Genomic DNA, 12,966 nt, shown 5'->3' on the forward strand with positions numbered 1-12,966 from the left:
CGGGGTTCACACCCAGGGCCTCCAGCTTGATGAGCTTGGAGGGTACTATGGTGTTGAATGCTGAGCTGTAGTCAATGAACAGCATTCTAACATATGTATTCCTCTTGTTCAGATGTGATAGGGTAGTGTGCAGTGCGATGGCACAGTCTGTGGATCTATTGGAATGGTAAGCAAATTGAAGTGGGTCTAGGGTGACAGGTAGGGTGTAGGTTATATGATTGTTGACTAGTCTCTCAAAGCACTTTATGACAGAAGTGAGTGCTACGGGGATAGTCATTTAGTTCAGTTACCTTTGCTTTCTTGGGTACTGGAACAATGGTAGACATCTTGAAACAAGTGGGGACAGCAGACTGGGACAGGGAGAGATTGAATATATCCGTACACACTCCAGCCAGGTGGTCTGTTCATGCTCTGAGGATGTGGCTAGGGATTCTGTCTGGGTGGGCAGCCTTGCGAGGGTTAACACATTTAAAATAGTCTTACTCACGTCAGCCACAGATAAGGAGAGCCCACAGTCCTTTGTAGTTGGCCGTGTTGGTGGTATTGTGTTATCCTCAAAGCAGGCAAAAAGTGGTTTAGCTTATCCGGAAGCAAGACTGTCCGCAACGTGGCTGGTTTTCCCTTTGTAGTTGTGATTATCTGAAGTCCCTGGCACATACGTCTCGTGTTGGAGCTGTTGAATTGCGACTCCACCTTGTCCTGACGTTTTGCCTGTGGTGTACAGAGGGAATAACTATACCGTTTGTATTCGGCCATATTCCCAGTCACCTTAGCCATGGTTAAATGCAGTGGTTCGTGCTTTCAGTTTTGTGAATGCTGCCATCGATCTATGGTTTCTGGTTTGGGTAGGTTTAATAGTCGGTGGGCACAAAATCTCCTATACATTTCCTGATAAACTCAGTCACCGTATTCGTCAATATTATTCCCAGAGGCTACTCAGAACATATCCCCGTCTGCGGAATCAAAACAATCTTGAAGCATTGATTCTGATTGGTCAGACCAGCTTCGAATAGTCCATAGCTCGGGTACTTCCGGTTTGAATTTCTGCCTATAGGAAGGGAGGAGCAAAATGGAGTCAATCAGATTCTCTGAAGGGAGGGCAGGGGAGAGCCTTGTAGGCATTTCAATAAGATGAGTAGCAGTGGTCCCATGCTCTCAGAGCGAGTGCTAAAGTCAATGTGTTTGTAGAACTTCAGTAGCGTTTTGCTCAGATTAGCTTTGTTAAAATCCCCAGCTACAATAAATGCTGCCTCAGGATGTGTGGTTTGCATAGTCAAGTGTAATTCCTTGAGGGTTGTCATGCTATCGGCTTGAGGGGGGAATATACACGGCTGTGACTATAACCGAAGATAATTCTCTTGGGAGGTAATACGGTCAGCATTTGATTGAGAGGTATTCTAGGTCGGGTGAACAAAAGGACTTAAGTTCCTGTATGTTACACCATGAGTAGTTAAATCATGAAACATACACCCCGGCCCTTCTTCCCAGAGAGATCTTTATTCCTGTCTGCGCGATGAACTGAGAACCCAACTGGCTGTACGGACAGTATATCCCAAGAGAGCCATGTTTCCGTGAAACAGAGCATGTTATAATCCCTGATGTCTCTCTGGAAGGAGATCCTCGCCCTGAGTTCATCAACTTCATTATCCATAGACTGAACATTAGCGAGTAATATACTCTGAAGCGGTGGGTGAAGTGAGCGCCTCATGAGTCGGAATAGGAGTCCACTCTGAATACCTCTTCTCCTCCAGCAGTGTTTTGGATCAGCCTCTGGCATCAGTTCAAATGCCCTGGAGGGTACAAACAAAGGATCCAATTCGGGAAAGTCATATTCCTGGTGAGTTACTGCTGCTCTGATATCCAAAAGTTATTTCCAGTTGTATTAAATAACACAACTCATTTCTAGGCTAATGATGTAAGAAATAAAAATAAAAAAACACTGCAAAGTTGCTTAAGAAACCTCTTAAGCCCACCCGACACGCAGACGTCTCATCTAGCCATCAGCAAATGCAAATGCGCTACGCCAAATGCTAATAGCACTCGTTAAAACTCAAACGTTCATTAAAACACACATACAGGGTACTGAATTAAAGCTACACTCGTTGTGAATCTAGCCAACAAGTCAGAATATTAAAATGCTTTTCGGCGAAAGCATGAGAAGCTATTATCTGATAGCATGCAACACCCCGAAATACCTGAAGGCGACGTAAACAAAATAATTAGCGTAGCCGGCGCTACACAAATAGCAGAAATAAAATATAAAACATTCATTACATTTGACAAGCTTCTTTGTTGGCACTCCTATATGTCCCATATATGTCCCATAAACATCACTATTGGGTCTTTTTTTCGATTAAATCGGTCCATATATCGGTCAGTAACTTCCGGCGCCAACAGAGATGGCCGCCTCGCTTCGCGTTCCTAGGAAACTATGCAGTTTTTTGTTTTTTTACGTGTTATTTCTTACACTAGTACCCCAGGTCATCTTAGGTTTCATTACATACAGCCGAGAAGAACTACTGAATATAAGATCAGCGTCAACTCACCATCAGTACGACCAAGAATATGTTTTTCGCGATGCGGATCCTGTGTTCTGCCTTACAACCTGTGTAACGGAGTGGATTACATGCAGCGACCCAAAAGAACGACTCAGAAAAAGAGGGAAACGAAGCGGTCTTCTGGTCAGACTCCGGAGACGGGCACATCGTGCACCACTCCCTAGCATTCTTCTCGCCAATGTCCAGTCACTTGACAACAAGGTTGATGAAATCCGAGCAAGGGTAGCATTCCAGAGAGACATCAGAGACTGCAACGTTCTCTGCTTCACGGAAACATGGCTAACCGGAGAGACGCTATCCGAAACGGTGCAGCCAGCGGGTTTCTCCACGCATCGCGCCGACAGAAACGAACATCTTTCTGGTAAGAAGAGGGGCGGGGGCGTATGCCTTATGACTAACGTGACATGGTGTGATAACAGAAACATACAGGAACTCAAATCCTTCTGTTCACCTGATTTAGAATTCCTCACAATCAAATGTAGACCGCATTATCTACCAAGAGAATTCTCTTCGATTATAATCACAGCCGTATATACCCCCAAGCAGACACATCGATGGCTCTGAACGAACTTTATTTAACTCTCTGCAAACTGGAAACGATTTATCCGGAGGCTGCATTCATTGTAGCTGGGGATTTTAACAAGGCTAATCTGAAAACAAGACTCCCTAAATTTTATCAGCATATCGATTGCGCAACCAGGGGTGGAAAGACCCTGGATCATTGTTACTCTAACTTCCGCGACGCATATAAGGCACTGCCCCGCCCCCCTTTCGGAAAAGCTGACCACGACTCCATTTTGTTGATCCCTGCCTACAGACAGAAACTAAAACAAGAGGCTCCCACGCTGAGGTCTGTCCAACGCTGGTCCGACCAAGCTGACTCCACACTCCAAGACTGCTTCCATCACGTGGACTGGGAGATGTTTCGTATTGCGTCAGACAACAACATTGACGAATACGCTGATTCGGTGTGCGAGTTCATTAGAACGTGCGTTGAAGATGTCATTCCCATAGCAACGATTAAAACATTCCCTAACCAGAAACCTTGGATTGATGGCAGCATTCGTGTGAAACTGAAGGCACGAACCACTGCTTTTAATCAGGGCAAGGTGTCTGGTAACATGACTGAATACAAACACTGCAGCTATTCCCTCCGCAAGGCTATCAAACAAGCTAAGCGCCAGTACAGAGACAAAGTAGAATCTCAATTCAACGGCTCAGACACAAGAGGCATGTGGCAGGGTCTACAGTCAATCACGGACTACAGGAAGAAACCCAGCCCAGTCACGGACCAGGATGTCTTGCTCCCAGGCAGACTAAATAACTTTTTGCCCGCTTTGAGGACAATACAGTGCCACTGACACGGCCTGCAACGAAAACATGCGGTCTCTCCTTCACTGCAGCCAAAGTGAGTAAGACATTTAAACGTGTTAACCCTCGCAAGGCTGCAGGCCCAGACGGCATCCCCAGCCGCGCCCTCAGAGCATGCGCAGACCAGCTGGCCGGTGTGTTTACGGACATATTCAATCAATCCCTATACCAGTCTGCTGTTCCCACATGCTTCAAGAGGGCCACCATTGTTCCTGTTCCCAAGAAAGCTAAGGTAACTGAGCTAAACGACTACCGCCCCGTAGCACTCACATCCGTCATCATGAAGTGCTTTGAGAGACTAGTCAAGGACCATATCACCTCCACCCTACCTGACACCCTTGACCCACTCCAATTTGCTTACCGCCCAAATAGGTCCACAGACGATGCAATCTCAACCACACTGCACACTGCCCTAACCCATCTGGACAAGAGGAATACCTATGTGAGAATGCTGTTCATCGACTACAGCTCGGCATTCAACACCATAGTACCCTCCAAGCTCGTCATCAAGCTCGAGACCCTGGGTCTCGACCCCGCCCTGTGCAACTGGGTTCTGGACTTCCTGACGGGCCGCCCCCAGGTGGTGAGGGTAGGCAACAACATCTCCTCCCCGCTGATCCTCAACACTGGGGCCCCACAAGGGTGCGTTCTGAGCCCTCTCCTGTACTCCCTGTTCACCCACGACTGCATGGCCACGCACGCCTCCAACTCAATCATCAAGTTTGCGGACGACACAACAGTGGTAGGCTTGATTACCAACAACGACGAGACGGCCTACAGGGAGGAGGTGAGGGCCCTCGGAGTGTGGTGTCAGGAAAATAACCTCACACTCAACGTCAACAAAACTAAGGAGATGATTGTGGACTTCAGGAAACAGCAGAGGGAACACCCCCCCATCCACATCGATGGAACAGTAGTGGAGAGGGTAGCAAGTTTTAAGTTCCTCGGCATACACATCACAGACAAACTGAATTGGTCCACTCACACAGACAGCATCGTGAGGAAGGCACAGCAGCGCCTCTTCAACCTCAGGAGGCTGAAGAAATTCGACTTGTCACCAAAAGCACTCACAAACTTCTACAGATGCACAATCGAGAGCATCCTGGCGGGCTGTATCACCGCCTGGTATGGCAACTGCACCGCCCTCAACCGTAAGGCCCTCCAGAGGGTAGTGAGGTCTGCACAACGCATCACCGGGGGCAAACTACCTGCCCTCCAGGACACCTACACCACCCGATGCTACAGGAAGGCCATAAAGATCATCAAGGACATCAACCACCCGAGCCACTGCCTGTTCACCCCGCTGTCATCCAGAAGGCGAGGTCAGTATAGGTGCATCAAAGCTGGGACCGAGAGACTGAAAAACAGCTTCTATCTCAAGGCCATCAGACTGTTAAACAGCCACCACTAACATTGAGTGGCTACTGCCAACACACTGTCAATGACACGGACTCTACTCCAGCCACTTTAATAATGGGAATTGATGGGAAATGATGTAAATATATCACTAGCCACTTTAAACAATGCTACCTTATATAATGTTACTTACCCTACATTATTCATCTCATATGCATACGTAGATACTGTACTCTATATCATCAACTGCATCCTTATGTAATACATGTATCACTAGCCACTTTAACTATGCCACTTGGTTTACATACTCATCTCATATGTATATACTGTACTCGATATCATCTACTGTATCTTGCCTATGCTGCACTGTACCATCACTCATTCATATATCCTTATGTACATATTCTTTATCCCCTTACACTGTGTATAAGAGACAGTAGTTTTTTTGGAATTGTTAGTTAGATTACTTGTTCGTTATTACTGCATTGTCGGAACTAGAAGCACAAGCATTTCGCTACACTCGCATTAACATCTGCTAACCATGTGTATGTGACAAATAAAATTTGATTTGATTTGATATATACCCAAAATATCCATCTATGGAAACTGTGATTCAGAAAAAAAAACTGTTTCAAAACGCAACGTCATTTTTTAAAATTAAAAAAGTCGACAATAAACTTTCACAAAACACTTCGAAATACTTTTGTAATCCAACTTTTAGTATTAGTAAACGTTAATAATCTATCAAATTGATCACGGGGCGATGTGTATTCAATAGCTCCACGTCTTCAAATCATGGTCGGAAATCTCTCTTCCAAAACTTCCTGTCGGAGACCGGAAGGAATGGGCTCTCTAACTCATTTGACCAAGAAACAACGTCCAGGCAATTGACAAGACTGGCGACATCGTGTGGAAGCTGTAGGACTTGCAATCTCAGCCCCATTTAATTTGGTGTCCAATAGACAATACATGCAAGTGGCGCATTGATATTTTTTCCAGTTTTCAGTGATCAGTTTTTCTTGCGTTTTTCGATGAAACACACGCTCTGTTAATAGTCACAGCCGTGATTTAACCAGTTTTAGAAACGTGAGAGTGTTTCCTATCCACACATACTAATCATATGCATATACTATATTCCTGGCATGAGTAGCAGGACGCTGAAATGTTGCGCGATTTTTAACAGAATGTTCGAAAAAGTAGGGGGTAGGCTTAACAGGTAAGAGCTAGAAGCAGAGCTGCCCCATCTGTCGGCTCCATCTTTCCCTGGTGAAGCTAAATGGGTTGAGGATGCTTTTGAGTAAATGGGTTGAGGCTGGTGACTAAATAGGTTGAGGATGCTTTTGAGTAAATGGGTTGAGGCTGGTGAATAAATAGATATGTTTTCCCAGTCGTGAGAATCCATAGATTAGGACCTAATGATTTTCTTTCAATTGACTGATGTCCTTGTATGAACTGTAAATCTTAGAAATGTTTGCATGTTGTGTTTCTATTTTTGTTCAGTCTATTTAACACGTGTTTGCTACAGTATGTATGGAGAAAGATGAAAAACGTCTGAGTCAGTGAGCAGATTTTGGAACCATTGTCATCTTCATGACACAACCTCTATAGCTGAAACATCCAGGCCTTTTACCCAGTATGAAATCATAAAGATGTCTGGCCAAGCAGTAGCCAGAGGATAAGGACCAAGACACAGGGCTGGTCTTGTTCTTCTTCAGTGGTATTGTGGAGATAATAAGGAGGGCTGGAACAAAATGAAAGTCCTGCTAATAACGAAAGAACCCGTCCCAGTATTTTAGCATTTCAGTGCTCTGTTTTGGTGGAACACAGCACCATATTGGGAAATCTGCCAGGTTTATCTGTTTCTCCACAGAGGCCCACGTGGGGAACTAACATGTTGCTCTAACTACACAACACCACACCCCCCAGGTACTTTCCAAGGCAGCCTGTGTCCAACTATCATCTTTTTCAGAGGTTGACTGCAGGAGTTCTCTCTGGAATAAGAGTAAAGCCGACCTGGCCCGGCCCCTCTGTCAGCCCTGTGACGCAACAGGTCAACAGTACCACAGTTCCCAGAAATGAGTCAACATCAGGAAACAAACGTTTCCAATAACATATTCTCCTGGGTGACTCTGAAACCCCAATAAAGCTCCAGAGAACACTAAATCTCACAACATGAATTGAATAGTAGAAAGCTTTCTATAAAAGCACTGAGAGAAGACTGGTTCAAAAAGACTAATATCAGGGCTGTTCTTTAACTCTTACACCTCACAGATGGTCCTGGTTAAAAGGCAAATACAGTCTCCATTCAGTTTTATATTTCATGCTTCTCTGATGTGCAATAAACCTAAAACACACTAACTCAATATGAACTGCTGTTAGAAATTATATAGCAACACATTCAGGAAATCAGTTGTTATAAAACTAGTCACTCATTGGTTCATATCATTTTTTCCCGAAGTATATAAAAACAATCTCAAGGTCCGTCTTAGGTCCAGCTCATCTTAACAATACAGCTATGTTCTCCACTGAGGACAGAGCCATCACAGGCTATTAAAACCCACCTCTGTTCTTCTCTGTTCTCTTAGCTCCAGGCTGAGTAGCGGGGTTATTTAACCATTCTTCCCTGATACTCACTGGTGCACAAAGTCTGACTGTTTGCCAAAATAACTCTGGAGAATAAGCTGTACGATACTGGCATAATTTCAAGCGCTAAGTTCTCAGACTATCACCACTCCATCTTGAAACAGTCCCTCCAACAGAGGAATCACTGAGGTACTGTTCACTCAGGTAGAATATCCTGTAGTCAAACATTTATTGTCCCACTTTTCTTAGTCCCACTGTTTCTCTACTAAACAGTACTGGCAACATAATGTTAAGTGATGTAAACTCAACCACTGTCTTAGGCAATACTGTTTTGGCTCTTAAGTTATTTGCTCATTGGAGAAAACAAAAAAAAGTTGTACTAATGTGATATTAATGACTGAAAACTTAGCATGTACTTTAAAAATGGTCTTTCTCTCTAAGATGTCAGGTTGGCTGGACAACCTATAGTCTGGGCTCATGGCCCCAGGCCTAACAGTCTAGGGTACAGCGTTGGAACGGGGGGGCTAGGGCACAGCGTTGGGACTGGGGGGCTAGGGCACAGCGTTGGGACTGGCACTGGTGTATAGTGCTGGGACATCAAATCAATGTTTATTTGTCATGTGCGCCGAATACAACAGGTGTAGACCTTACAGTGAAATGCTTCCTTACAGGCTCTAACCAACAGTGCAAAAAAGGTATTAGGTGAACAGTAGGTAGGTAGGTAAAGAAATAAAAAACAACAGTAAAAAGACTGAAAAATAACAGTAGTGAGGCTACATAAAGTACCGGCACCAGTTATTCAGGCTGATTAGGGTAGTATGCCATCTGATTACCTGTTCAGGAGTCTTATGGCTTGGGGGTAAAAACAAGTCAGGATGCTCTCTGTGTTGCAGCTGTAGAACATCTGAGGACCCTTGCCAAAACTTTAGTTTCCTGAGGGGGAATAGGCTTTGTCGTGCCCTCTTCCCATAGAGCTGGGACAGGGGGCATAGCGCTGGGACAAGATTCTGTAGCAGTCGGACGTGCGTTCTCTTGTCCCGTGAAATTGGTAAATAATAATTTCTCTTTTTTTTTCAAATACATTGTAAACTCACTTTCCATCTACTCTCCTGCAACCCGCCTCACCCAATGTGGTACGGATCTGCTATTTTTATACTTTAGAACCGGAACCCCCATCAGAACCTAGCCAGCTAACTAGCTACAAGTCAGTAAGCCACTGCTTGCGGTCTTCACCGTTAACTCTGACACCAGCCAGCCTCAGCTCGGTCAATACCTGCCAGTCTGCACAGCACAACATCAACCCAAATCCATAACCATGGGCACCCTCAGATATCCTCCTGAACAACTTGCCTTCTAAATACACCTCTGCTGTCTTCAACCAGGATCTCATGATCACTGCCTCATTGCCTGCGTCCGTGATCAAACGACCACCCCTCATCACTGTCAAACGCTCCCTAAAACACTTCAGCGAGCAGGCCTTTCTAATCGACCTGGCCCGGATATTCTGGAAGGATATTGACCTCTTCCCGTAAGTAGAGGATGCCTGGTTGCTCTTCAAAAGTGCTTTCCTCGCCATCTTAAATATGCATGCCCCGTTCAAAAAATGTAGAACTAAGAACAGATATAGCCCTTGGTTCACCCCAGGCTTGACTGCCCTTGACCAGCACAAAAATATCCTGTGGCGTTCTGCATTAGCATCGAATAGCCCTCGCGACATGCAACTTTTCGGGGAAGGCAGGAACCAATATACACAGTTAGTTAGGAAAGGCAAGCTTTTTCAAACAGAAATTTGCCTCCTGTAGCACTAATTCCACAAAGTTTTAGGACACTAAAGTCCATGGAGAATAAGAGCACCTCCTCTCAGCTGCCCACTGCACTGAGGCTAGGAAACACTGTCACCACAGATAAATCTACGATAATCAAGCATTTCAATAAGCATTTCTCTACGGCTGGCCATGCTTTCCACCTGGCTACCCCCCCAGCAACTGGCCCAAGCCCCCCAAGCAACTGGCCCAAGCCCCCCCAAGCAACTGGCCCAAGCCCCCCCCAGCAACCACCCAAATCCAGACAGCTGATGTTCTAAAAGAGATGCAAAATCTGGATCCCTACAAATCAGCTGGGCTCGACAATCTGGACCCTCTCTTTCTAAAATTATCAGCCGAAATTGTTGCAACCCCTATTAATAGCCTGTTCAACCTCTTTTGTATTATCTGAGATCCCCAAAGATTGGAAAGCTGCCGCGGTCATCCCCCTCTTCAAAGGGGTAGACACATTAGACCCAAACTGTTACAGACCTACAGTTGAAGTCGGAAGTTTACATACACTTCGGTTGGCGTTATTAAAACTTGTTTATCAACCACTCCACAAATTTATTGTTAACAAAATATAGTTTTGGCAAGTCAGTTAGGACATCTACTTTGTGCATGACAAGTCATTTTCCAGCAATTTCCCAGAGGCTTGCTAGCCGAATAACACCATCCAAACCATGAAGCACGGGGGTGGCAGCATCATGTTGTGGGGGTGCTTTGCGGCAGGAGGGACTGGTGCAATTCACAAAAATAGATGGCATGAGGAAGGGGAAATTATGTGGATATATTGAAGCAACAACTGAAGACATCAGTCAGGAAGTTAAAGCTTGGTCGCAAATGGTTCTTCCAAATGGACAATAACCCAAAGCACACTTCCAAAATTGTGGCAAAATGGCTTAAGGACAACAAAGTCAAGGTATTGGAGTGGCCATCACAAAGCCTTAAACTCAATCCTATAGAAAATTTGTGGGCAAAACTGAAAAAGCGTGTGCGAGCAAGGAGGCCTACAAACCTGACTCAGTTACACCAGCTTAGTCAGGAGGAATGGGCCAAAATTCACCCAACTTATTGTGGGAAGCTTGTAGAAGGCTACCTGAAATGTTTGACCCAAGTTAAACAGTTTAAAGGCAATGCTACCAAATACTAATTGAGTGTATGTAAACTTCTGATCCACTGGGAATGTGTTGAAAGAAATAAAAGCTGAAATAAATCATTTTAATATTATTCTGACATTTCACATTCTTAAAATGAAGTGGTGATCCTAACTGACCTAAGACAGAAATTTTACTAGGATTAAATGTCATGAATTGTGAAAAACTGAGTTTAAATGTATTTGGCTAAGGTGTATGTAAACTTCCGACTTCAACTGTATATCCATCCTGCCCTGCCTAAAATCTTCGAAAGCCAAGTTAACAAACAGATCACTGACCATTTCAAATCCCACCGTACCTAAACGATATCATAACCGCCATCGATAAACGACAGTACTGTGCAGCCATTTTCATCGACCTGGCCGAGGCATTTGACTGTCCATCACCGCATTCTTATTGGCAGACTCTAGCATTGGTTTATCAAATGACTGCCTCGCCTGGTTCACTAACTATTTCTCAGATAGAGTTCAGTGTGTCAAATCGGAGGGCATGCTTTCCGGACCTCTGGCAGTCTCTATGGGGGTGCCACAGGGTTCAATTCTCGGGCCAACTCTCTTCTATGTAAATATATCAATGATGTCGCTCTTGCTGCTGCTGATTCTCTGATCCACCTCTACGCAGACGCCACCATTCTGTATACTTCTGGCCCTTCTTTGAACACGGTGTTAACTAACCTCCAAACGAGCTTCAATGCCATACAACTCTCCTTTCGTGGCCTCCAACTGCTCTTAAAAATGCTAGTACAGCCAAATGCATGCTCTTCAACTGATCGCTGCCCGCACCCACCCGCCCGACTAGCATCACTACTCTGGACGGTTGACGTAAAATATGTGGACAACTACAAATACCTAGGTGTCTGGTTAGACTGTAAACTCTCCTTAGACTCACATCAAGCATCCCCAATCCAAAATTAAATCTAGAATCGGCTTCCTATTTCACAACAAAGCCTCCTTCACTCATGCTGCCAAACATACCTTCGTAAAACTGACCATCCTACCGATCCTTGACTTCGGCGATGTAGTTTACAAAATAGCCCCCAACACTCTACTCCACAAACTGGATGTAGTCTATCGCAGTGCCATCCGTTTTGTCACTAAAGCTCTGCATACTATCCACCACTGCGACCTGTATGCTCTCGTTGGATGGCCCGGACTGACTCTAGGTCATCGATAAGGCTATGCTAGGTAAAGCCCCGCCTTAGATCACTGGTCACCACAGCAACACCCACCCGTAGCCCACGCATCAGCAGGTATATTTCACTGGTCATCCCCAAAGCCAACACCTCCTTTGGCCACCTTTCCTTCCAGTTCTCTGCTGCCAATGACTGGAACGAATTGCAAAATACATTTTTTTATATGTACATCACTGGAGCTGGAGTCTTGAATCTCCCTCTAACTTTAAGCATCAGCTGTCAGAGTAGCTCATTGATCACTGTACCTGTACACAGCCCATCTGTAAATAGCACACCCAACTACCTCAGCCCCATATTGTTATTTATTTTTTGCTCCCCAGAATCTCTACTTGCACATCATGTGCACATCTATCACTCCAGTGTTAATGCTAAATTGTAATTATTTCGCCTCTATGGCCTATATATTGCCTTACCTCCCTAATCTTACTACATTTGCACACACTGTATTTAGACCTTTTCTATCGTGTTATTGACTATACTTTTGTTTATCCCAAGTGTAACTCTTGTTTTTGTCGCAGTGCTTTCCATTCTTGGCCAGGTCGCAGTTGTAAATGAGAACTTGTTCAACTGGCCTACCTGGTTAAATAAAAGTGAAACAAAAAATGTGTTGTATGTCAATGTGTGTGAGAGTGTCAATGTAGTGGTGTGTGTGTGTAAAAATATATTTTTTCCACACACAAAAGTTTAGGGTCACTTAAAAATGTCAGTGTTTTTGAAATAAAAAATGAGCTTTTGTCCATTAAAATATCAAATTGATCAGAAATACAGTGTAGACATTGTTAATGTTGTAAATGACCATTGTTGCTGGAAACAGCTGATTTTTAAAAAATTGAATATCTACATAGGAGTACAGAGGCCCATTATCAGCAACCATCACTCCTGTGTTCCAATGGCACGTTGTGTTAGCTAATCCAAGTTTATCATTTTGAAAGGCTAATTGATCATTA

General features: G+C 44.5%; 1 protein-coding gene across 5 annotated transcripts in view; it reads right to left on the minus strand.

The window, feature by feature from the left end:
- The window catches only part of LOC112251945 (Nance-Horan syndrome protein-like), a 64,127-nt gene that overhangs the window by 45,815 nt on the left and 5,346 nt on the right, over positions 1 to 12,966 (minus strand). The window lies entirely within an intron of this gene.

This window comes from Oncorhynchus tshawytscha, linkage group LG06 (genome assembly GCF_018296145.1).
Source record: "Oncorhynchus tshawytscha isolate Ot180627B linkage group LG06, Otsh_v2.0, whole genome shotgun sequence".
Classification (NCBI taxonomy): domain Eukaryota; kingdom Metazoa; phylum Chordata; class Actinopteri; order Salmoniformes; family Salmonidae; genus Oncorhynchus; species Oncorhynchus tshawytscha.